Source organism: Cygnus olor, chromosome 2 (genome assembly GCF_009769625.2).
Source record: "Cygnus olor isolate bCygOlo1 chromosome 2, bCygOlo1.pri.v2, whole genome shotgun sequence".
Classification (NCBI taxonomy): domain Eukaryota; kingdom Metazoa; phylum Chordata; class Aves; order Anseriformes; family Anatidae; genus Cygnus; species Cygnus olor.
In genome coordinates, this window is record NC_049170.1 from 131279357 (window position 1) to 131302849 (window position 23493).

General features: G+C 38.5%; 1 long non-coding RNA gene across 2 annotated transcripts; it reads left to right on the forward strand.

Annotated features, from left to right (window-relative positions):
- The first annotated feature begins 510 nt into the window (after positions 1-510).
- LOC121064536 lies at positions 511-20647 on the forward strand. Of its 2 annotated transcripts, none has more exons than XR_005816538.1 (3): positions 511-677; positions 19792-19873; positions 20037-20647. It is a non-coding gene; the product is annotated as an uncharacterized LOC121064536 (long non-coding RNA). The 2 variants fall into 2 exon arrangements; XR_005816540.1 differs by lacking the exon at positions 511-677 and adding an exon at positions 15724-16150.
- Positions 20648-23493: the final 2846 nt, after the last annotated feature.

Genomic DNA, 23493 nt, shown 5'->3' on the forward strand with positions numbered 1-23493 from the left:
GGGCACCTCTGTCATCGCTGGAGGTCCCAAAGGGACCGTGCCTTGTCACAAACCCTTCATCAACATGTAGATCAAAAAGTACAGGTATTTGCATAACACCTGGTTGCTACTTGTGGTTGAAAATTCTAGCATTCATTTTTCAGGAGCAGAAAGGGACACTTGTTTTCCATCTCTAGTTTATAAGCTTCTCTGAGCACGTACAGGAACAGGTTGGAGTTGCGAAGCTGAGGAGAAGGCATGTGGGTTCCTGGTTATGGAAATACATTTTGTTTGCTGTGGTTCTATAGTCTGTCTGCTGTAATTCAGGGCTTGTCCTTGTACAGGTCTCCTCCCTTATCTCCCCTGAACCTAAAATATGCTTCAGAAAATACATTTTAATGCAAGGAAAATATGTTGCCAATATTTAAGTTTAAATTACAAACTAGTAAAGTCTGTTTCTGAGCATTCTGGCTATGTCTAAAATGAAGATATAACCAAGCTGGCTTTGAACTGTGTAGCTTGCATATAATGAGGACCATGTGCTGAATGAAAGTAACTAATTAGCTGTGATGAGAAGCTGATATGCAGGGCTGGGTCAAGGCAGCTACTTTGCTTCTGGATGAGCTTGTTCCAAGGAACCTTGGGGATCTCCCTGCAGCACTGCGCCACGCTGAGCAGGCACATCTCCAGCAACACAGGTTTGTACAGCTGTAAGCTGCCATTACTAATCTTATTGAGGTGCTGTCATAGGCTGCGTCCTGGCTCTTTATTAGGCTGTGACCCTGGAGTGCACAAGACTGCTTCTGTGTTGCATCCCATTGCTCTGCTTTCCACAGAAAGGAAAGCCGAACAAGCTCCAGCAGCATCCCAGCTGGGCAATCAAAATCCTGGAGCATGCTGTGTTTTTTCTTGGTAATTAGGTGAAGCCTTAGGCAGTAATGGTGAGATTCATCTCATTTAACTGGAAATGTTGGAAAGTTAGCTGTCAGTTCTGAACTGGTAAAATAGGTTGCGTCAAAAGCAGAGAGACAGGTACTTCTAGTGCATGCTTTATCTTATCTTATCCTGGAATAGATGAGATGAATCATACACTGGAGGTGTCTGTCTTCTGCATTAGCTGCATGGAAGAAGCCTTGATGATTAGTTTGAACTCGATGCCTATCTCTTAGATAAAGTTATGTGAGATTCATCTTCCGGTATTTGAAGCTACATCTAAGCTTGAACATTTGTTATTCTGGGTATAGTAAGAAACACGTTCTGAGTCAGAGGGTCTGAACCACCTAATACAAATAATAGCTTCTTTAAAGTGAGAAGGGGTTATGTGGGAATAAAAGGCACTTTTCTGACCATTTAAGAAAAATGTAAGCTCAAAAATCCTCAAAAATGAAGAGTTAAGCCAAATAACTGTATGAATCTAGCTGGAGCAATTGTACGAGTACCTAAAACTACCTCACTTTTTGATCAAGTTAACAGGACACATTTTATGGGTGGTATTCTAGGGAATACGCTGCTTTCTTTCTCTTGGTTTGACTCCTAATCTAGCTATGTGCATAGCAAATGCATTTTTGTTTCACTTCACAATAGCTAGCAGCGCTTCACAGAGGAAAAAAAAATATATATATATATAGTCAGGGAATGTGCAAGTGAATTAAAAAGGGCCTTAAAATTTCTCCTTTTCACTCAGGAAGTTCAGTATAATTCTAATGAATGCAATGCATACTGATTCAGTCACCATAGCTAATTTGTGAAGAATATTGTTGAAAGGTTGAATTTATCTTGAGGCTGAGCCAATAACAAACACTTTTATCCCCAACACCAAGGAATAAAAGGAGAAGGGGAAAACAAGCCTTTTCTTGGTCAATTTTTGTAGATTAAAGTAACATTACATTCATTAGTGTAAAGAAAGCATTATAAAGTGCATTTTTCTTCAGAAGCTTGGTTAAAGTCAGCTTAGAAGTTGTTTTTGGAGCTGGAAACATCAAAGATTTGAAATACTCCTGCAGACCATATCTGGGCTGTTGAACCCAGGATTTCTTCGGAGTCCCGGAGTTTGGTGCACATACGTGGTCATGCATGTGCCTGGTGTCTTCTAAAGTAAGTGAGGGTGTATGGGCCAGGGGAGAGCTGTGTATTGGATATCCTTGTCTTCAGCTACCAAACGGAACCTTTTCAAGCATTTTTTTGAGTAGATTGAGAGCTGATGTTTGGGAAATTCTGGGGAAAATGACAGCGTTACTAGAGGAGAGGCAGATCCTTAGAGGGCAGGGAAAGGCAGACTGAAACAGGAAAGTGAGTATTATCATTCTTATGTCATGCTGTATATTTATTCCACCTAAACTTCTAATTGCACTTAACAGATTTTGACATGAATGGTTTCTTGCTTTTGTACAAATCATTTTATCTTCTGTAAGTCTGTCAGTATGCTCAGAATTAAAATTGCTACTCACTTAACAGTGTCGGAGATTCTTGCAGGGCATTTTTCCTCCATGAGATCAGCTGCAGCTCACTTTGGCAAGGACAGCGTGCTGTGTGCAAGCACCTCACAAATAATAACCAAAAGCAGTTGTGTAGCTGATTTTCTTTCATATTTGTAGAACAGTTATGGGAATCTTCATCTGAAAGTATACGAGATATTCAGTAGCATACTGCAAGGCTAAAAGATTAAAAATAATGGAAATGTTAAGAAATTACCTTTATTTTGATATGTTCAGCTATTGCTGCAGTCCCTGTTATGTATTGTACCAGAGAATCAAAAGCTGAGATGTTGTATTCATGGCTTGTCTGTTAATGTCCTTTTTGTCTTCAGACAACGTAGGTTGTGTAGGGAAAGATTCTGCTACCTCTTTTGATGGGGTCCTTTACTTGGCGAGCAGTTCTGTTGAAATAAAGGGTATCAAATCTGAGTGGAAATGACTGAATTATTCTTGAATTGTGGTAAATTCACACTTGACGAAATTCAATACAGGAGTCTGATAAATGATTGAAGCCTACATTTTTGCTACCTGGCATTACATTTTCTGGAGGCCAAGTAAAAGAAATAAATAAATAAATAAAAAATCTTAATCTGCAGCATGCTCAGAATTGAGTCTGGTCTCAAGACTGAGGTTCAGTATATGAAGACACAACCTGCTTCTATGGCCCACCCTTGTACCAGTTAACAAACTAATGGGTGGATTATTTGGGCTTGCTTTTTTTCTGCTGTTTTTGAACTGCAGGAAACACCAAATACATGACTTTGCAGTTTATTTAACACAGCTAATTGATCTGTATTAAAATGTTAGGAAAATGTGAAATAAAATGTTCTAATACAGTAATCAAACCCTGCATTCAGTCACTACACTGTGGTGCAAATGGCAGCAAAGAGCTCCATGTACTTCTCCAAGTGTTGGGCAAAGCAAATAATGAAGCTCTCTTCCGATTCTAGAGGTTCTTGTATTTATATTGAATACTTTGCTTTGTAAACCAGGATGAAAAATATTAGCATATATGAATTTTCTGACCAAATAGAATATTTTTTTCCTAATCTGTTACCAAAACTATTTAATGTGGATAATGACATTCTGATATTTATGAATGTCTTCTGGATTTGTAATACTTACACACCTTGAATAGACACATGGAATTTTTCAGGCATCTGCTTTAAGGAGGAAATTGGAAAGCATTAAGAGCTAAACTGGTATGACATTATCTAGGCTCTTAAGTGATTACTTCTCCCAAATGCTCTGAGGTCAGGTTAAATGAGTTAACTGTGATTTCATTGGCTCTTGAAATTCAGTTGGCCGGCTACTGTCATACTCTGGAGAACCTGCCCCAGCCACTGCCTCTGCAGGTATCCCAGCCTGCTTTGGACTGGTGTGTAGACCTCTGGCTTTTCTTCTACTCTGGTTTTAACCAGTTAGAGGACAAAATGTGAAAGACAGTTGAAAAAGCTTAGAATTGGCCAGTGTGTTTCTTGGCTATGTTTATCAAAGCTTAAAGACATGATTAGTAACTAATTTTTGATCCAAAATGGAACAAGAAATAGTCAATTGCACATCCAATAGCTATGAAACTCCTAGATCGATCAAATTTGGTGGCAGTGTAACTGGTTCTTATTCCGTTATTTTCAATACAATGACTGAACTGGCCTTATTGTTCCTGTTTCTGCCAAGACTTAAGCAATTAGTTCCATATATAAGCAGCAAATAAACTATATAAAACACCTTTTATATAGTATCATGGATAATTCTTCTCTACAGTTCTATAGCAGCCTGGTAATGTAAAGTGGTTTATTCTCAAATTCCATTCCAAGATACATTAAGAAGATCTCAGTGTCAAAATGTGGCGTATATAGTTTGATTCGGCAAGACCGCAGTTTAAATAGGTATTATTTATTTTAAGTAGATTTTGTAGCATAGGTAGCATCAAGCTATTTACATTCAAGCATACAGAATGGTGAGAAATCTAGTCTACTGGTTGCATTTTAATACTGTTGAGTAAATAGACAAAAAGTAAAGAAGTTGATCAGAAGAAAGTGAAACTAGGGGAAAAATAATTTAAATTTTACATAAAAATGATAAGTAATTGGCTTAATGTTTATAACAGCATCTTGTTATCAATTCAATCAAAATCCAGTCCATGTGGAACATGGGACCTTGAGGATTTAGAACAAAACAGTCTTTTTTTTTTTTTTCATACTTGCACTGACCCTGCACATGAAAACTGCTGAATTTTTGTCTTTTAAAATGGGAGAGTCTTAAAAGACAAGCATCAGCTAAGCATAAGTATTTGCATTTGGTATTCACTTTGTATGTTGAATTTGTACACATCCCATTCAGAATGGAATATAAATCTCTGGTATTAGCAGAGACAGTTTCCATATATTTAAATATCTGGAATTCCTTACAATAGACTTTTTATGATTATGTTGGTCAGCAGCAGCACTTAGTGAGATGGCTGTGATATGGGTAATTCAGTGCTTATTCACCAAAAGAGGAAAAATAAAAGTCCTCAGCATAATGGGTAATGAATGTATCAGACTTCAGTGACTGCAAGGGGTAGATGGTGAATCATCTTCCTGTGCGACTGAACATAGCTCTTTTTCCCAATACTGTGTGACATTTCTCATACTGCAGAATACATAAATCTATCTTTTTTTTTCCCCCCCTTTTTTTTTTTTTTCATGCAGGTTGGCTTTAACAGCACCAAGCAAGTTATGCTGAACAAATAAGTCTATTACTTCAGGTCTGCTGTTAAAGAGTTTCATATTCTTTCAGATTATGATGAAAATTATTAATTATTATGATTTCAAGTGCACAGTTTTGCCTGTGTTCACTTACATAATAATTTTTGTATTGTTTCAAAATAGTGATTGATTGCAAAAGATGTACAAAATATTAGGCCCTCAATATTACTGTGGAAATTAGACTTTCACCAAATTTCAGAGCTGTGCATGGGAGAACATTACTTCTCTCCTGGTATCTTCTGAATTCTTTCAAGGTAAATAGTACTAATTGCTCACTTCTTTTGCTGACTGCTGATTCTACTTTCCATGTCAAGAAGAGACCATTATGATCAGACCTGTCCTTCAGCAACATACAAGCCGTTCACTTACACCTGCCCATTTTGTATTAAAAAGATAACTTTTTGAGTTTTGATTTTATTTATTTATTTTTTTTAGGATATGTCATGCAGTAAGCATTTACACAACTAATTTACCCTCTCCTTAAGTAAATCACCTGACTGGATAAACAATTCTGTTAAATAGTCTCTCATGTTGCATATGATGTATTCTCCTGTTTTATTTTTTCTTTAATAGTCTTCTATTGTTGCAGATTTCGGGGCTTGCACTTACTGTAGTACTGAAAGTTATCCTTTCTTTTCTTCATGTAATTTTCAAGGTGTGTGCTGCAGAAATTTCTCTCTAAGAAGCTTTTGAACAATGCCTTCTTGTAGAACTGTTCCCTCCCGTGTCATGTGTAGGTGTTGGTCCTTGCTCAATGTCTTCCAAATTTATCCTCTCCCTGTCCTGAGGAGATCCTGTTTTCAGTATCTTTCTCTGTACTTCCAGCACTCTCCATATTAGTTCAGTCATATACAGCTGTTGACTCTGCTATTGGGCAAAATGACTGGCAGGTTGAACATTGTTCTGCTTGGCTCTGGACAGGACTGCGATGTGGACTGTCACACATCAAGTGATAGCAGTTATAAAGCATTTTCTCATATAGCAATGTAAAACAGTGCAATTGTATCACCTGCTGTTTGGTCCAAATAGTCCAGATAAGTGCATAATTAGCCTTCTTACTTATTAATCTTATCTGCAATTGTTTTTTTAGTCCAATGAATTATGAGGTCCAAGAAGAAAGCATGAAGTATTAAAAACAATGGAAAGCAGATCTTGCTTTTTTCCTCTCACTACACTCTCATTTTTCAGTGTCAAACATTCTCTGTCAGCTTGCCAAAAATAAACATATATAAATACATTTATTCATCTGCTTCTCTTGATTATCTCAAAAGACATGTCACACCCAAGCTGCTGAACTGGAATCTGTCCTGCTGATACTCTGATGTGGAAGTCGCCTGTGCTAAGAGAACAGATGATGTCTTGGTGCATTGTCTCAGTAAGGGGAGGGGGACAAAAACTCATTGGAGCCACTCATGCTGGGATGTAACTGGGGATGCTAAACTTTCCTACCATCATAGGTACTTTCAGTGCCAGTCCTCAGTGTAACTTACAGGTGAGAGGCCACTTGACTTTGAAAGCATTTCTGGAGGACACAGGTCTTACAAAAATGCAGCCTAATATCTCTGATCTGGGGACTTTAAAGAAATGCCTGTCAACTTAGTGAGAAATTGCTTATAGACAGATTTATTTATTTATTTATTTTTTCTAAAGCATATTGATATTTATTGATCATTCAGTTCACAGGGGGAAAAAGACTGTGTAAAATCTTCACAAAAGTCCTTTCAACAAGGGACTAAGCAAAGTGGATGTGTTCCTCTCTGGAATATAAACTCATTTTTTTCTCCTTTACCTAAAAAGAGTTTTTTCTCCACATGGTTTCATTTTCAGTGGTAGGAATGCAAGGACCTAATAGGAATTTGTTGTTGAGATTTAGTCCGCTTCTGGTTTCCAATTTAGAAATAAATTATGTTATTGTCATTATGGAATGAACTGATCAGTTAATGAGCTTTTTAACAGTTACTAAAAATATAAACTAAGATCTTATACAGCTTACTAAAGGATATTAAAAAACCTGACTTGAAGGAAAGATTATTATACTTACCAAAATTTCAAAACTTAGTTTTATATTTGATGGTATATCTGAATGTCTAGAGAACAAAAAATGTTGTTTATCCCAGTGTTTTTTTCTTTAACTAAAGAAAATCTTAATATAGTGAAGGGTAGCATAAATTAACATTGGCTCTGGAACTGGACTTATATATTCTGTTAGTTTGGAGTAGACCCAAACAGGAACAGAGTATTTTAGTTCCTTCCTTTCTGAACCCCTCCACTTGGAGAAGTCGGCATTCAGTCATACATGAACAAAAGCTTCTCAAAACATCATATAAATACTAACACCTTTGAACAAATGCATTTTTAGACTCAGAAGACTGCAGGTATATTGAGATTTGAATCTTATCTTAGGAAGATCTTTGCTGATAACCTTTTAGCCTTTTCAAAGTCCTTCTACCTATGATTGTATGAGCAGCAATGTGTTGTAGTGATGCTGAGTCAGCTGCACCACTGTGGAGATTACAGATCTTTTATCACCTCCAAAAAGTTAATCTAGCAGTGTGCAAGGCCAAAGGAGTCTTGCTTTTGTTTCATCACCCTATAAAACAGATCTGGGAAAGACCCATTTGGTACGTAGACCTTGGCAACACACCTATTTTAGCTATTCACTTGAAAATGTAGACCAAATAATTCCTGGTACTGACTTTAGTTATGATGATATCATTGGATGTATAATTGGTGGTTTCATAATTTTTGTATAATCCATTCTGCCAACATAAAATAACCAAATAATTGGCTAGGGTCTCGAATTCAAAGAATGATGCTTTTCTTTTCCCTGTCTTGTTTCTGCTGCCGAGGGCATGATTGGTTTCTTTCTACTTCTTTCTTGGCACCCACACTTAGATTATTCCTCTTCCTTTCATGTTGATATATGCTTTTTGTCTCTTGGTGACCTTCAGGAAAACTCTTTAAAGATGATTGAGCTTAAGGCAAACTGAGTGTGAGGATGTGCCCTGAATGAATAGGAGGTGCTATCCAAGAAATGGGAGAGGACAGAGGGGGAAGGAAGTCTACCAGAAAAATTTAGGGTGTTTCTTAATTTTCCTTTCACAAATTGTTTTTAAAGATGTCCAGAAGAAGATCAAATACTTTGGATCAGGGAGAGTTACTCTATTCATTTCCATTTGGGGGAATTTTTCTTGAGGGACTTCTGTGGGCTGTTTTCTTCAGTTGTGTTTTTGCAACTTTTTCTCCTTGAAATCTTAAATTAAAGATAATTTATTTACATAAAGAATGTAATGAATTCATGTTGTATGAATATGTTTAGCCACATATGAGCCAGACATGCCTGTAGAAAAATAACATTGGTGCTGGCAGAAAACAGGTAGTTAGAAGGTAGACTGTAAATATCTACAATCATTATTTGAAAGCTATCAATTTTTGTTCCCAAGTTTGACTGTCGCATTGAATATTTACCCTGCAAACTGTGAAATAGCAGCCAATCTAAGCAAATCATTTGCTTTTCAGTATTAACTTCACTTCTTGTGCCAGGCTCTGTAAATGTTTCCTCGTACATCATTGTCACAGTGCCATACATTTGAAATGTCATATTATGCAGTGTCTGGTGTCATAAGAATAATACTAGCAGCAGGAAGGGACAAAAAATATCATGCAGAGAATAAACACTTGTTTTCAGCAGCTTCTTTACCTGATGTTGCAGTTCTGCAGCCAAGAGGGTCGTTTGGGTGTATAGAATTTTGTGTATTTTAGTCACCCTTTGAGGACCCATTTTCCTCTGCTGAAAACAAATGTTTTGTGCATTTCAGCTGCAGTATTTCTTTCTTTCCCTAGGCTTTTGTATCCAAAGCGAATGCACTAGAAAAGGCAGATAAATGCCATTCTTTTTAGTAGTTATTTTCCAATTATTGTTAGTTCACAAGCCTTTTATGAGAAATTATAGTGCTAATGCAAAGTAAGAGGCAAACTTTCAGATGACTATGTATTGTATCTATGAGACAAGGGCTCTATTCTGCTGTCCTGCCCCCCATTTACCATCAGATTTATACCTCACTAGCACAGCAACTGAAGCAGGGATTAACCTTTCTGGATATCTACAATTTCTCATACTATTTGTAGAAATAATATAATTTACCACTGCGTTATTATTTTCCTCATGAAGTAATACTGCTAGAGGTTAGAGAAGTCAGGGCTGTGTAATAACCTATTTATAATAATAAGTGAAAGGTGATCACGTTATTATCCTCAAGAGGCTTCAAGGAAGAAGGTCCATGTTATGTTGTGTTTTGTCATTTAGACCGTGTATTTCTACCCGAAGCAACAGATTCTGTGCTGCTTATCCCTGGAGCCAAGCAATGCTGCCTTGCCTCCCTGTCCCCAATCCCTTTTCATGCCTTCTCCCACTCCACCAGAAGATTTAACAAGAAAGTACAGAGCTATTTATGCCAGCATCTCCTCTTATGTTTTACACATTTCTAGACTGGTGGATGGGTCAAGGGGGCTGAAAACAAAATTTGGTGTCCTTGGGCTTGATTCATTTGCTCATGAATAAACATCTAGTGTCATCTGAGCTGTCCCAGGGGATCTCTTGTATCCTCCAGAAGGGAACAGGTCTCACAGAGGTCTTGTGAAATATATACCAGCTCTGCAGGTATTTGTCACATATTCTAGTGTATCTCAAGTGGCTCAGAGGTGCTTAAATATGCACCACTACATCATGACCTAAATAATCAGTTTGCACATCAGAAATTTGGGTCAGGACAATCCCAAACAGGAATACAGACTGGGTGAAGAACTCATTCAGAACAGCCCTGTGGAGAAGGACTTGGGGATTTTGGTGGACGAAAGGCTCAACATGAGCCAGCAGTGCGTGCTTGCAGTCCCGAAGGCCAACTGTGTCCTGGGCTGCACCAACAGAGGACTGACTGGCCAGTAGCTCGAGGAAGGTGATTGTCCCCTTCTGCTCTGCCCTTGTGAGGCCCCACTTGGAGTACTGCGTACAGGTCTGGGGCCCTCAGGATAAGCAGGATGTGGGGCTGTTTGAGTGGGTCCAGAGGAGAGCCACAAAGATGATCGGGGGCTGGAGCACCTCTCCTATGAAGAAAGGCTGAGAGAGCTGGGGCTGTTCAGCCTACAGAAGAGAAGGCTCCAGGGTGACCTTACTGCATCTTTTCAATACTTAAAGGGGACTTAAAAAAAAAGATGGAGAGCGGCTTTTTGCTCAGTCACATAATGACAGGACAAAGGGGAATGGCTTTAAACTAAAATAAGGGAGATTTAGATTAGAGATTAGGAGGAAATTCTTCCCTCAGAGGGCAGTGAGGCACTGGCACAGGTTGCCCAGAGAGGCTGTGGATGCCCCATCCCTGGAGGTGTTCAAGGCAAGGCTGGACAAGGCCTTGGGCAACCTGTTCTGGTGGGAGGTGTCCCTGCTCATGGCAGGGCAGTTCGAACTGGATGTGCTTTAAGGTCCCTTTTAACCCAAGCCATTCTGTGATTCTATGAAATACATCTTCCATTTTCTGAATATCCAGTTCTGTAGGACAGCAATGAATAGACAGTGATGTTCCTGAAGGGAAAGTAATTGCCCATCAGCCTGTCTAAATGCCCCACACCATTGCTGATGTCTAGGAATCAAAGATGGCAATTTTTTGTCATTTCAAATAATTGCCCGTGTAAGAGCAAGGATAAACTGGAACCTCTATCATTTTGGCTGTTCTGTAACCTGAGGTGGGCCTTTCCAGGACATGGCTTATCTGTGTATAATATTAAAATTAATCAGAATGTAACAGTTCAGGGTAAGATGAACTCATGCCTGGAAATACCTATCTGTTTTCATTGCCTCTACAGGCAGTTTAGGTAACTTGCTTAGACTACATATCTGACTTGCAGATCATTCAAGTCAGTAAAAATGTATTTCTACTTTTAAAGAAAAAAGAAGTACTAGTTTGAATCAGATTGTATTTTTGATACAGACTTCATACATAAATCAGTTGCTAATCTTTTGGTAGAGTTACTTGTTTCTTGAGTTACCACCTTTACTATTCTTTCACCATATCTGGACATTAATTGTGACAGCTCTTATGCAATATAATAGTTCATATTAAGATAAATCCCTCATACCTTTCCTGAAGCCCACTGTCCACACCTTCCAAGTGGCACAACATGCTGGATTTCATGATTTAAATGTGTGGCACATCTGTTTTCTATAGTCATGTGAAATTTAATGTCCAGTGCAGAAGACATCTGTGGGCTACTGGACACAATTCAGAGTTGATCATGGTGAGTTGTAGTTCCTATTTTTGGTCCCTTCACTGGTCCCTAGTGTTTCATCTTGTGAACAAATCATATGAACTTTCTGAAAAAATGTCTATGTCAACCTATATGACTGTGTCAAACTATCTAGTTCTTTGGATGTCCTTGAGAATTTATGAAAGTACATCACTGCATTATTTGGATTTGCAAAATACTTTGAAATATATAGATGTAAAACTACTACGTGTACTTAACAGTACATATGTCTTGATTTCTTGATAGTTTGCCTGTTGAAAACAAACCATCGAGTATTTATTGCTGTTGATTTTTCTTGTTTGTCTTGATTCCAGTGTGGTTAGCCTCCCAGTGTTACAAATCATGAGTCAAACTGGAAGTTGCAGAACTAGCTTTACCTTCATGAAATGTGAAAAAGACATAATGCATGTTGTGTTCTCCTTGTCCTCTGTTCATGGTTGTGTTAAGGTCATGTTTTTGTAGTCTACCCATGACTAAAGAGATACTGATAAGAAATAAGAGAAATCTGATATCATTCAATCTCTTGAGCTGAGACAATAGCAAGTCCAAATGGCCAGAGTCCAAATAATGCCTCATCTGCTCTTAAAAACCTCTGAAGACATGGATTTTTTAATTTTTCCAGTTGCTCCAGGGCTCAGCTCTCCCTATAAACAGACATATTTTCCCTATACCTTGCATAAATCTTTCTTACTGCTGTTGCCAAATTCTTCTATGAAGAAAGTATACAGAAAACAAATAATCACTGCAATATTTATGACGGTATTTCACATACTCTTATTATGCTTCTTCTCTGTTTGAAACTAAGCCAATCCCATTGCTGGCTACTCTCTCCTCATATATTGTGTTTATCAGTCTTGTAGATTCCTCCTGAAACTTAATTTCCTAAGTTGCCACCTGTGTCTAATGAACAGCACATACACCAGTGCATTGTGGATTTGCATTTGCCTTTTTTGCATCAGCATTGCACAAGTGGCTGCAGCGCTGTGTATATCTCCACGGTCCTCTTTTGCTAGATTGTTTTTGGCAGTTGATGCTGGATGCAAGGTAACGTCTGGTCTTTTGCCAAGAACAGGACCCGGCTGTGCAAGGCGCTGTACGAGCACAGCACACCAAACAGCTCTGCCTCCAGACAGACCCTGCCACCTCCTCCAACCCCAAAAAGAAAGAGAGGCTGTTCCTTGCAGTACAGCACTCATGACTTATTCAGCTCAGCTGAGAATTTCTCTGGTGTCTACTACCTAAAGCTCAGTTTCCTTGTTTGAATGGATTGTATCAAACCTCATTCTGTTTCCTGTAGTTAACCATGGTTAGCTGAAAGGGACAATTCTCCGGAGAATATGTTCAGGTAGTTCTTCTTTGGAAGAAGGAAACTGCTGCTGTTTTCATTCAGCATGTCTGCAGAAGGTAGTGCTTTCACCCCATGTGCTGCATAAAGCTGTTACTGTTGCTGTGTGCAACATTCATTTTTGCCCTTGACATTTATAAAGCCTCATTAAGGAAGAAATCTTACATAGTCATTATGTTCAAACTGTGGGTATATCAGGATAGCGATATGGATCAGTGAGAACTTTTCCTTGGTAATCAATAGGGCCAGGTTTTTACATGATATAGCAGAAACTTCTGTTCTGTATTCACTGGTTCTGCTTTCCCCTCCTTTTAGCAAGCACAGAAAAGGTACCTGGTGTCTCAAGTGATGTGAAGCTGATGGCAGAGTTAGTGGGGTCTTCCTGGGGAATTAGACTTTTTGAAAGCCAGCTAATAATTTAAAGGTAATAAGGTATTACCTTTAAAACATTCTCAATCTTTAAGTACAAATATCTCATCTTCCTCTTCTCGCCTCACAGTATTAAATGAAAGTGACAATTTTAATTGATAAAAGGGCTTATTTACCGAGGTAAATTTACCCTTTGCCTGGGATTTCAACTGCAGCAACTTCCCAGGCAGAGAAGTGGCACTGACCGTGAATGTTTGCCCTCTGTGGCTTTTCAGAGCAGGACGTAACAGTGTTGGTGGCAGCCTAGGCTCTTCTCAGCAGCATGGCACTCGTGTATTGTCACAGAAACGTACGTGCTCGTGGCTTCTGGGTTTTATCTGCTTCGTGGAAAGAAGTGATGGCTGAGCGCGGCGAGGAGCAGGACGCTGAGCCTGCCTGAGCAGGAGCTGGCTCTCCTGCAGGTGGCAATGCACGGCAAGGAGACAGCTCGGCCGAGGGAGGCCGGGAAAGTGCAAAGTTAAAATTAGCTTCCCTCACAAACGCGTGTCAAAATGCCTTCTTGTGCCTCTGACTCGAGCACCCGGCTTCTTTTCCTAGTGCCAACAATAAATCCGAGTACTTGTAAAAACAAGTGCTGGCATCATTATGGGAGTCGCTGTGTGTTTGCAATTTGCTCCCTGGACTCACTAGGGAAGGAGCGCTTATGGTCCTCTTCCCTCCCTTTTCCCATTTGTCATCTTTTCTCCCTTTGTTTGTGCTACATGCAGAAGTCAGTGCTGTAAAGGGAAAACCGTAAAATACCTGCAAGCCAATCTGTGTCTTCTGGGTCTCTGGGCACACCAGAGGGTTTCTTTCTGTGCTGTATCCTTCCAGCTGGTTCTGGTGGGCTCTCTGCTGCCAAATCCTTCCAGCTGCTTCACTACAAACTCGAACACCAGCCACGTTTTCCAGTCTTGTTACTGCAGTATTTCATATTCAGATGTTCCCTTCACTATTGTCTTGGGGCTTATGCTTATGTGTTTAGTACAGTAAGAATATTCTGCACTGTTCTTTCACTGTAAAATTTGAGTACTTTCAGCTTTAAACAGTTACTGTCATTTTTTTTTTTTCTCCCAGAAAATATATATTTTTCTAATTGTGCTACTTCTGCAGATGATGTTGACATTTACAAAAGAGAAACTAGAGAAGCTGTGGCAGACCACTCACTGAAATCTAGCAGTCTTGATCATAGACTTCATTACTCCTCATGTAATTTTATTCTGTTCTTGTTTGATTTGATTAGAAATATTTCCAGTGAAGCAGGTTGCAGTAGTTGAAGTGTTCGATTTTCTTTAAGCCTTCCGCAAGGCTTAAAGAAATACAGAAAAATCTTGGATTTTTTTTTTTTAGCTTATATCTTTTTCTGCTGTTTTTTGTCTGTGTAATTGGTCAGTGGACCTTTGAAGCCTTATTGTGGCAAGAGATGGTAGTGAGTATGCACTGCAGTAATGGATATGCATAGCTTTTGTAGTGCAAAGCTTCTAAAATGATGCCTTGTGCAATACCAGTTGTGTGCACAAATGAAAAGGCTACTTGTGCAAAATTCTTATTTCCAAAGAGAAACTAATGCAAATAAGGCAGGTTTCCTAGTGTAGATGCTAATTTGCATGTCTGAGTGGAAAGTTGCAAGTATGACTTACATTTTGCAGATATGAGTAGAAGGTTCAAATGTTTTTTGATATAGTTGGGAACGGTTTGGATTTATTGATTATTTTCCTCCAAATGTACATACTTTAAAGGCAATAATAGGAATAATTATATCTAAACCAAGTTGCAATGTAAATTGTACTGTTATTTTAAATAGGGTTTTATGTTATATTATACTTAGGATGGTGAACACCATAAATTTGAGGCAACCTCCAAAATACTTGTTTTTGTGTGCTCTCTTTCAAGCTTTTTGTATCCTTTTATGTCTTTCTCTTCACTTCTTTGTAAAAATCCTTGCTTTTTGACTTTTACTTTTGTAAAATGTCACTTATTTTAGCCACTGTCAGCTTCTTCTGCCACATATGGACCTGATTAGTGCTTTTATTCCAAGATCTTATGAGGTATTTAACAAATTGATTAAGGTAATATTAAGGTAATGTATCTCTTCTTTTTTTTTTTTTTAATATATATTTGTTTTTTAGAGAAGTTCAAATTAATCATTAGTAGTTTATAAAGGATTTAACTAAATCACTTTGATCATGCAACATATTTCTATCACCCGTATCAAAGTATATTTATGGTGTCCTTCTCAGACCTGGGTTCTTCAGTTCTCTTACCATAGTTTGTTAATCTGACAAATATAATTGATGAGCATCCACAGGAGCGTTGAGGAAGGGCATTCAGCAAGGTTCATTCAATTTCAGTTCTCTGATTTTGGAAAAGCAAAGTTCCACCTGAGAATTATAGCTTTGGTGATTTATTGCTTTATAGCACCGACTCTGTGACCCATTTCTGCTTTGTGATCTGTTTAGGATTCCCAAGCATTTCAGGGCACATCATCTTGCAGTTTCACCACTGGAAGAAGAGGAGCATAAAGATAAGCGACTCAGTTCAACCCTGAGTTTCATGGGTCCTTGCCCTGGGCAAGGCATTGGACAAGGAGGTTACTGCATTGCAAGGAGCTGAGTATTTCTTCTCTCTGAGAGGCATGCAAGCAACCAGTAGGGACAATACTGATGTGCAAAGGCAGAACAGAGCTGGGAAAACCAGGAGATCCCTTTGATCCAGTGCTCTGGTCAAAGCCAGAAAGAATACAACATGGCACCAGGCTGATGGTGTCCAGCTGTAGCTGTACTCTCAGAAACGGCATTGATACAAACCAGACTACTCATGTCTGGAGGAATCCTTCAGAGAATAGCAGCCCAAAAAAGCAATTCTGGCATCCTTTTTCTCCCATTCAGTTCTCGGTCTGGATCTATTATTATTGTTGTTGTCATTATTATTACTATTATTATTGCTATTGCTACTGCTTTTTATTAATAATACTAAGTTGATGATGATGGTGATGCCAGATTTCCTTTGAACTTTTTCTCTACTTTTCTCTCTCCCCTTGCTGAATTAAGCTATATTTGGAACTCTTTTAATGGAGTATTTCTACCATCTGCTCTCTGCAGCAATTATTCAAATTATTTGCAACCCTCTGTGCCGGCAGGGGTGAATCTAGCACAGTACTTTAAAGCTACAGATTGCCTGACTGGCATATTTTTACCCTGGAATACGCCACAACTGGTACAGATCCATAATTCCCTGGGGTGGAGTGTGTATGAGGGGGTTGTTTATGAAATCATTTCCAATGATTTCAGTGTGTGGCCCTAAGGAAACTATTATCTCTTAATTTCTGCAGGACATATCAAGACAGAGATGGTACTCTCTTCTCTTCTTTTCTCTTTTTTTTTTTTTGTCTCTATCTTTTTTATTATTATTATTATTTTTTCATCCCAGTTTGCTGCTTTTGAAGGTACTCCTTCCTTTACAGGCTCAGCCTGTGTTAGAATCCCCCCAGATCCCGAATACTATAATTTGTTCACAGCACTGAACACATTTCATGTCTGCATTGGCTATTCTGTCTGCGATTCACAATACACATCCCTCTTTGTTTTGCTATGATTGCTATTGCAGTAGTCTGTCCTATGTTTGTCCTGCCTCTTGTGATAATTCACCTGCTACAAATGTGATATTCAGCAGCTATAATAAGAGGAATGTTTATCCTACTTCGTGTCCTGTATCACTTCATCCTAGCAAATCAAGGTTGTTTCTGAAATGCAAACCCAAGCTCAAGATATCAGCAAAAACACTTCATAGCCCTAATTATTGGAAGGAATTAAAACGAAGACAAGAAAAGTAATGTGCATGTTACTGTGAAAAGAAGAAACCTGGACTGCATTAGAAGCTGTCAGAACATTATAAAGAGATAACTAAACACCCTCCATGCCAGCTGAGACCACATGCATGCCAGCTGAGAGTTATAGTCAGTTCTGGTCCATTTGAGGCCTCCTCAATTAAGGAGGTTTTCACAACAGTATCAAAGCAACTCCAAAGACAGCAGATATCTTTTTAGCTTTCAGCAAGTATATAATCATTTTATAGACATGCATACTTCCACTATGACAGGAGGGGAGTGTGCAGCCTCCACCCCACCCCATAGTTTCAAAGCCTTATGGGAAGCACTGATTGTGCTTGTGTTCTGGGCTGCAGTTACTGCTGGCATCTAAGACTGTTAATCTCTTAGTTTGGGTGCTAAAATAATACAATCTAATGCAATCTCTGAGCTCCACAGGTAGAGATATTGACAAACATTGAAAAGTGGTTTTCAGTCTTTGTTTAGAAATATATTCAGAATTTTGAGCATTTCCAAATAAGTTACTCATTACGATAGTTGCAGAAATATAAAGCACTCAGCAATGGAAAGGTGTTTAGCACGGTGCTTTCCTGAGTACTTAAGTGATTCCTAGTAACGTTCCTGCTTTGCAGCTATTAATAATAGGTTCTGTCCGTGCTGTCATTCATCCTCATCTGGCTGCTTTTTGTCCAAAGGCTGCTGTCAGTTTTCACTTAGCTGCCAACATCCTTTCTGCTTTGCTCTTGTACCAAGAGGGGGCTGTGGGTCACCATCATTCCTCTTCCTTTTCTTACAGCTATTATTATAATTTTAAAGCAATATTTTTTTTTTTTTTTAACTAGGAACCTGTCTTTGTCTATCTTAAAGAAAATTGACCTCTGTATACTGTGTAATGCTACACGTATATGTATAAAATGTCTGGCATAACTGCTAGCAATGCACAAGTGATACCACTGCTGTTTTGGTAGTCATGCCAGCTGAAGGCAAGTTTTATGCTACAAATTATGGGCTGATAATCTCCTGTTCTGCACATTGGTTCTGGTCAGCTGCCTCATTTCTGAGGAATTCAACTGCCTTTTGGACATTTGGACTTCTGTAGAGTTAAAATCTGTTTAGGCATCACCATTAAAGAGTTACAAGATAAGGAAAGGTGGAGGCTGGCATCATATGAAGATCGGTCTTACTCCCCAGAGCAGAAAACCAGTCAGAATCTGAGTGGAAGTATCCAGAGCTCATGCCATTTAGTATGAGGTTCAAAGGTGTTACATGGATTGTTTGGAAAAGCTGGCAGTTCTTCACATCTGTGTGGTTTTATCTTCTGGGACGCATGTTGCAAATTTGCCATGGCATTTCAAGGGCTGAGGGAGCGGCTGCAGACATACAGGCTTGTTTATGTCTGCATTCATCACAGATGAGAATAGCTATTGTGGGTGGAATGCAGAGTTCCTATTTAAACAAACTTCCCTCTCAACATGCCTGTACTGAGGGAGGGATTTTTTTTTCCCTCTTCACTTCAATACTTACCATTTATTTATTTATTCCCTAGATCTTTGTTTTTATTCTCAGGAAATACTTCTTTAGCGAATGCAATATATGGATAATGTCAGATAGCTATTTTTTTTTTTAACCCCCACACTCTTTTTGTTTATGAGCCTCTGCACAGTGTTCAAAATATGAAATGCAGCTTCCTTCCTTGTTCTAGCTAGTGAAGGAGCATGAGCTCTGACTCCATCTTCGATCAATACTTAGCCCATAGGCTGAGACTGTGAACAAGGCTTCCAATTACTGCCACTCATGATGGTGGCTTTTGTTGTATTAAGACCGCTAAGGAATTTAGGAACTGGTCTGCTGGGAGTGTAGGTCTGAAAGCAAGCAATAAAAAAAATGATTGAAACCAAAAAAAAATGCAGGAAAGAGATGAAGCTAAAGCTCAACAATTGGGACAACTTATATGGCTTACACGAATTTTAGGTGATCTAATGGTAAATTTTTTGAATCTCTGGATAAAATATCTCCCTACAGAAATTCATTGCTGCGTCGAATTCTTTGTATCCATATAATAAAGTGAAAATGTTTCCACCTGAGAATATGGTAAAACTCAGGCCCCACTGTCTTTATAGACCCTACCAAAATGTTTAAAACAATCTTGCTGCCCACTGGAGTCTTCCCTGAGTAGAGCACTAAGCCCCACTGGCTGAACACAGACCTTAGCTTAGGCTTCAGCTAGAGCTGGGTGGCAATTTTCTTGTCCCACCAAACTTTCTGAGTTTATCTTAGAGTATTTTCCACCTCACATCAGGGTGAAACTAGGACTTTTCCAAGTGGTTTGGGGGAAAGAAAAAGAAATTTTGCATCTTATTAAATGGTTTGTTGATCAGAAAAGTCATGTGAGAAACCAAGGCTAAGTTTCCATCATGAATTGAAACAGCTAACTCTGGGCTTCAGATAGCGCAGGTGAGTGTTGGTGGTTCATATGTCTATTGTTGTCTTATTTCTTATTTTTAGCAGAAACTCAATGCTGAAGCAGAGAAGCCTTCTTAATTATTATTATTTTTTTTTTTTTGCAACTTCTATATTCTCTCAAATCTGTGTTTTGATCAAACAACAGCACTATATCCCTACCTTTTTTTCTTATGGTGTACGCTTACAGTATGCATTTTCCCTTTTCATTTGTCTTCTTTTTTGCATCTCCTCCCTTGTACTTTCCAGGTTTCTCCTTTCATGATCTCAAAACGCTGCTGAATACAGATGAGCCAATAGTTAGTCCAATCCCAGACGGTCTTTTGTTCAGGTAATTACTCGGAACCTCGGCAGCTCTTAAGTGCCCTGACTTCCCTGACTGAGATTGACTGACTGAAAGATTAGGCAAGGCAGACATTTATAGCCAACCTGGTAAGAAGAAAGGAAAAATGTAGACTCATTTGAATATATTTTCTTTTTCTTACTCTCCCCAGCCCCCACCATATCGAGGACACATCCTGAATGTTATCCAGATTTATGTATGTAGGTTGGAGTCAGGCTCATTTGGTTGGAGCAGAGGAGAGCATTGCTCCAGCCACTCCTGAATGGGGTGGGAGCCAGGCTGGTGTTGCCCCTGCGGCTGGAATTGCACCCTGCAGGAGGGTTAACTTCCCGAAGAAGAAATTCTGCCAAGTTTCTCAGAGAAAATAATGCAATTCTCATGAGAATAAAGCCAGTGATTTAGATTTATACCTGATTTATTTGTCTTGGTTTCTCACTTGCTAAAGACATTTGCCAGTATATACCAGATGACACAACCCACTTGAAATTGGCTTTGAAACCTTTATGCCCATTTTATCACTATGGCCACAGCAGATTCAGTGAGCAGTAGTAACATTTCACAAAACAAACAATGTAGTCTCATTTCTTTCTATATGAAAACAAATAAACTCATTGTAATCCCTACTACACTATATTTAATGACTTGTAAAAAAGCTTTTACCAGCCTGTATCTAAGAGACATACTCATAAGCAAATACATAAAATCAAGTCCATAAACATGAAAAAATATTCCAGTGGTCACCAATGGATCAAAGTAAATATATTTACAATATTGCCACCAGCATTTTTAAAATAAATTTTTGTTCTTAATAAAGCATTGAACAAAGCGAGAGAAACAATGTTTTGTTTTGGCCTCATAAACAATTAGAATCTACAAAAAGACTGTCATCTTTATATATTCTGAAATGGCTTCTATTATTTAACATATTTAACATCATTTGCATTATCATAGTCTCTCCTGAATTATTTTTCATTACATAGAATCATAGAATGGCTTAGGTTGGAAAGGACCTTAAAGATCATCTACTTCCAACCCCTCTGCCATGGTCAGGGACGTCACCCGCTAGATCAGGTTGCCCAAGGCCTTGTCCAAGCTGGCCTTGAATGCTTCCAGGGATGGGGCATCCACATCATCTTTGGGCAACCTTTTCCAGTGCCTCTGAGTGAAGAATTTCTTCCTAACCTCTAATCTAAATCTCTCCCCTCTTTTAGTTTAAAACCATTCCCCCTTGTCCTGTCATTATCTGGTTGAGCAAAAAGTTGCTCTCCATCTGCACAACTTCAGGATCAGACAGCATAGATGTCTATCCCTGGAGTAGACCAGTAGCAGAGCTCTTTTCCTCTGTGGGGCTCACCTATAGATCATCTGTGCTAATGTATGCTTGGGCAAATGAATACAAACTGCCTCCTTTTCTCATCCTCGGACATTATTTTTGTGAGCAAGAGGGCAAAAGGGAACAATGCTTATATGTGGCTGCTTCCTCTCATGGCTGCCATGGTGATCTTGAGGGGAGCAGCCTGCAAAATTGACCATCACTCACAAGTCACAGCTCAGGATGTACCACGTGTGCCCCTTCTGGCACTGCTGTTTAACAGCTAGAAGAAACCATTTCTGTTGGCCATGCTGAGACATTTTGGCTTATGAAATCACAGAGGAGAAAAAAATATATATTCAGTACAAACTTTTGATATCTAACTGTGTTGTATGGGGTTAATCGTTGTGCTTTGACATAATTAAGATCAGTTCTAAGATTTTTAAGTGAAGCATTACAATTGGATCCTTGGTCCTCAGACCACTAACATCTCTGAAACATATTCCCTTTAAAGTAGTAAGCTTTGGTAATAACCTTGATGTGCAAACAAACAGGCAAATATTCAGAATTAAATTTTGAAGAGATGGAAAGATACAGACGACATAAAAGTTTAAAGATTAATATACTCAGATGATTCTATTATCTGTTTCAAATGTTACCCAGCATGATTTGTAATCTCTGTTAAAAATATCAAAACACTATCTGGACTGTATCTAAGCAAGTGAATATCCCTAAATCTTTGTTTTGTCATTCTAAGACAAATGGTAGATGTTTACTCACTCACTTCACCTTCTGGGTTTAGCTCAAAACAGAGATTTAGCTACATTAACAAGGAGGAAATCAACCTTTCTTGAATCCTTCATTTACCGTGGAATTAAATGCCTCTTGCTCTTGAGAAAAATGTTTCAGCTTGCAGGTTGGATAATCCCTTCACTTATCACCCTTTAACTGTGTAAAAAAAAAGTATACGATACTAATTTTCATTCCCTACTACAACTTGTCCTCTAAGACCTACGCAAAATAAATCTATTCTCCAAGTGCAATTTACAATACGGTTTTAACTTAAGGCAAAGGTGGGGTAAAAAGCAGCTCTGTGGAGATTTGTATCTTGGAAACATATCTAAAATTAGTTTCAAAATTGATTCACAAAGAACCCATTGTCTAACTAGGCTGCGCTTTGATAATGAATATATTAAAGTAGAAATAAATTCTTTGTCACTGGGTAGATTCTGAAAATATTTTCACCAGATATTCTCTAGAAACAATAGAGTAAATTCCAAGTGCTGTTCCAAAATCCTTGCTAGAATATTATCTTTTTTTTTTTTTTTTTTTTTTTTACTTCATTCTTTCTGGGAAAGTGCTGTGCTATGGGGAACAATCCCAGACCTATGGGAAGAATGTGGAATTGGGAGCTGGAAGTGATTACCTAGCACCTCTTTATCTCTATTACAGGCTAAGAAAAGGCCTCAGATTCAAAATGTTTCTGAAATTTTGAAGCCACAGGTTGAGCTGTCAACAGTTGGGGACAGAATTTTTTGAAATGTGGTCTAAGATCTTTATTATCTAAAAAATGTCCCTGCTGTTTGGATATGTGCAGGTTTCTTAGTCTCTGCTTTGTCAGCCTAATGTTGCAGATTTCAATAATAGTTCTCACTCTTTCTTTAAACCAGTGCTTTTTCCTTAATCCCAATAAAGTGTTAAAGCCTATACTGAGTAACTGAGTTTGAAGGAAAAGACTAAATCAATTTCAGGCCAAAAGTATAGATTTTATAAGTATTTAAAAGATTCTATAAGACTCAGAAGTATTGATTCATATTGATTCTATAAGGAAGGGTCAGAAGAGTCCCTCTTTTCTGAACATGTTATCTGCATGTTCATCTACCTACATGTTATCTATCTGTCTGTACATTGTCTCCAGAGGACTGGAGAGAAACGTGCATGTCTGCTGGAAGGTCCTTCACTGTATGGTGAATCTACCCTGGTTTTGGAAAACATCTACCAGGCTCAAATTGTTTATGGTGTAAATAAAGCAGAGAGGAGGGAATAGGAAGAATTTTTTACTCTCATGAGATCCCTTGCACAAATGAAGCAGGATTCATAACCTTATAGTATTATTTAAAGCTGAAAGCCTGTTTTTCCAATTAGATGTGTGTATCTGCATTTGCAGTGTGCCACTGGCAAGGTAAATGGGATCAGCAGTAAGCATTACTGAAAGCTGCAGCTGGCTGACAGTTGCAGTTCTACAAAACTCCTTTTTTTTTTTTTTTTTTTCCCGTGGAGTCTGTGCAGATATGAG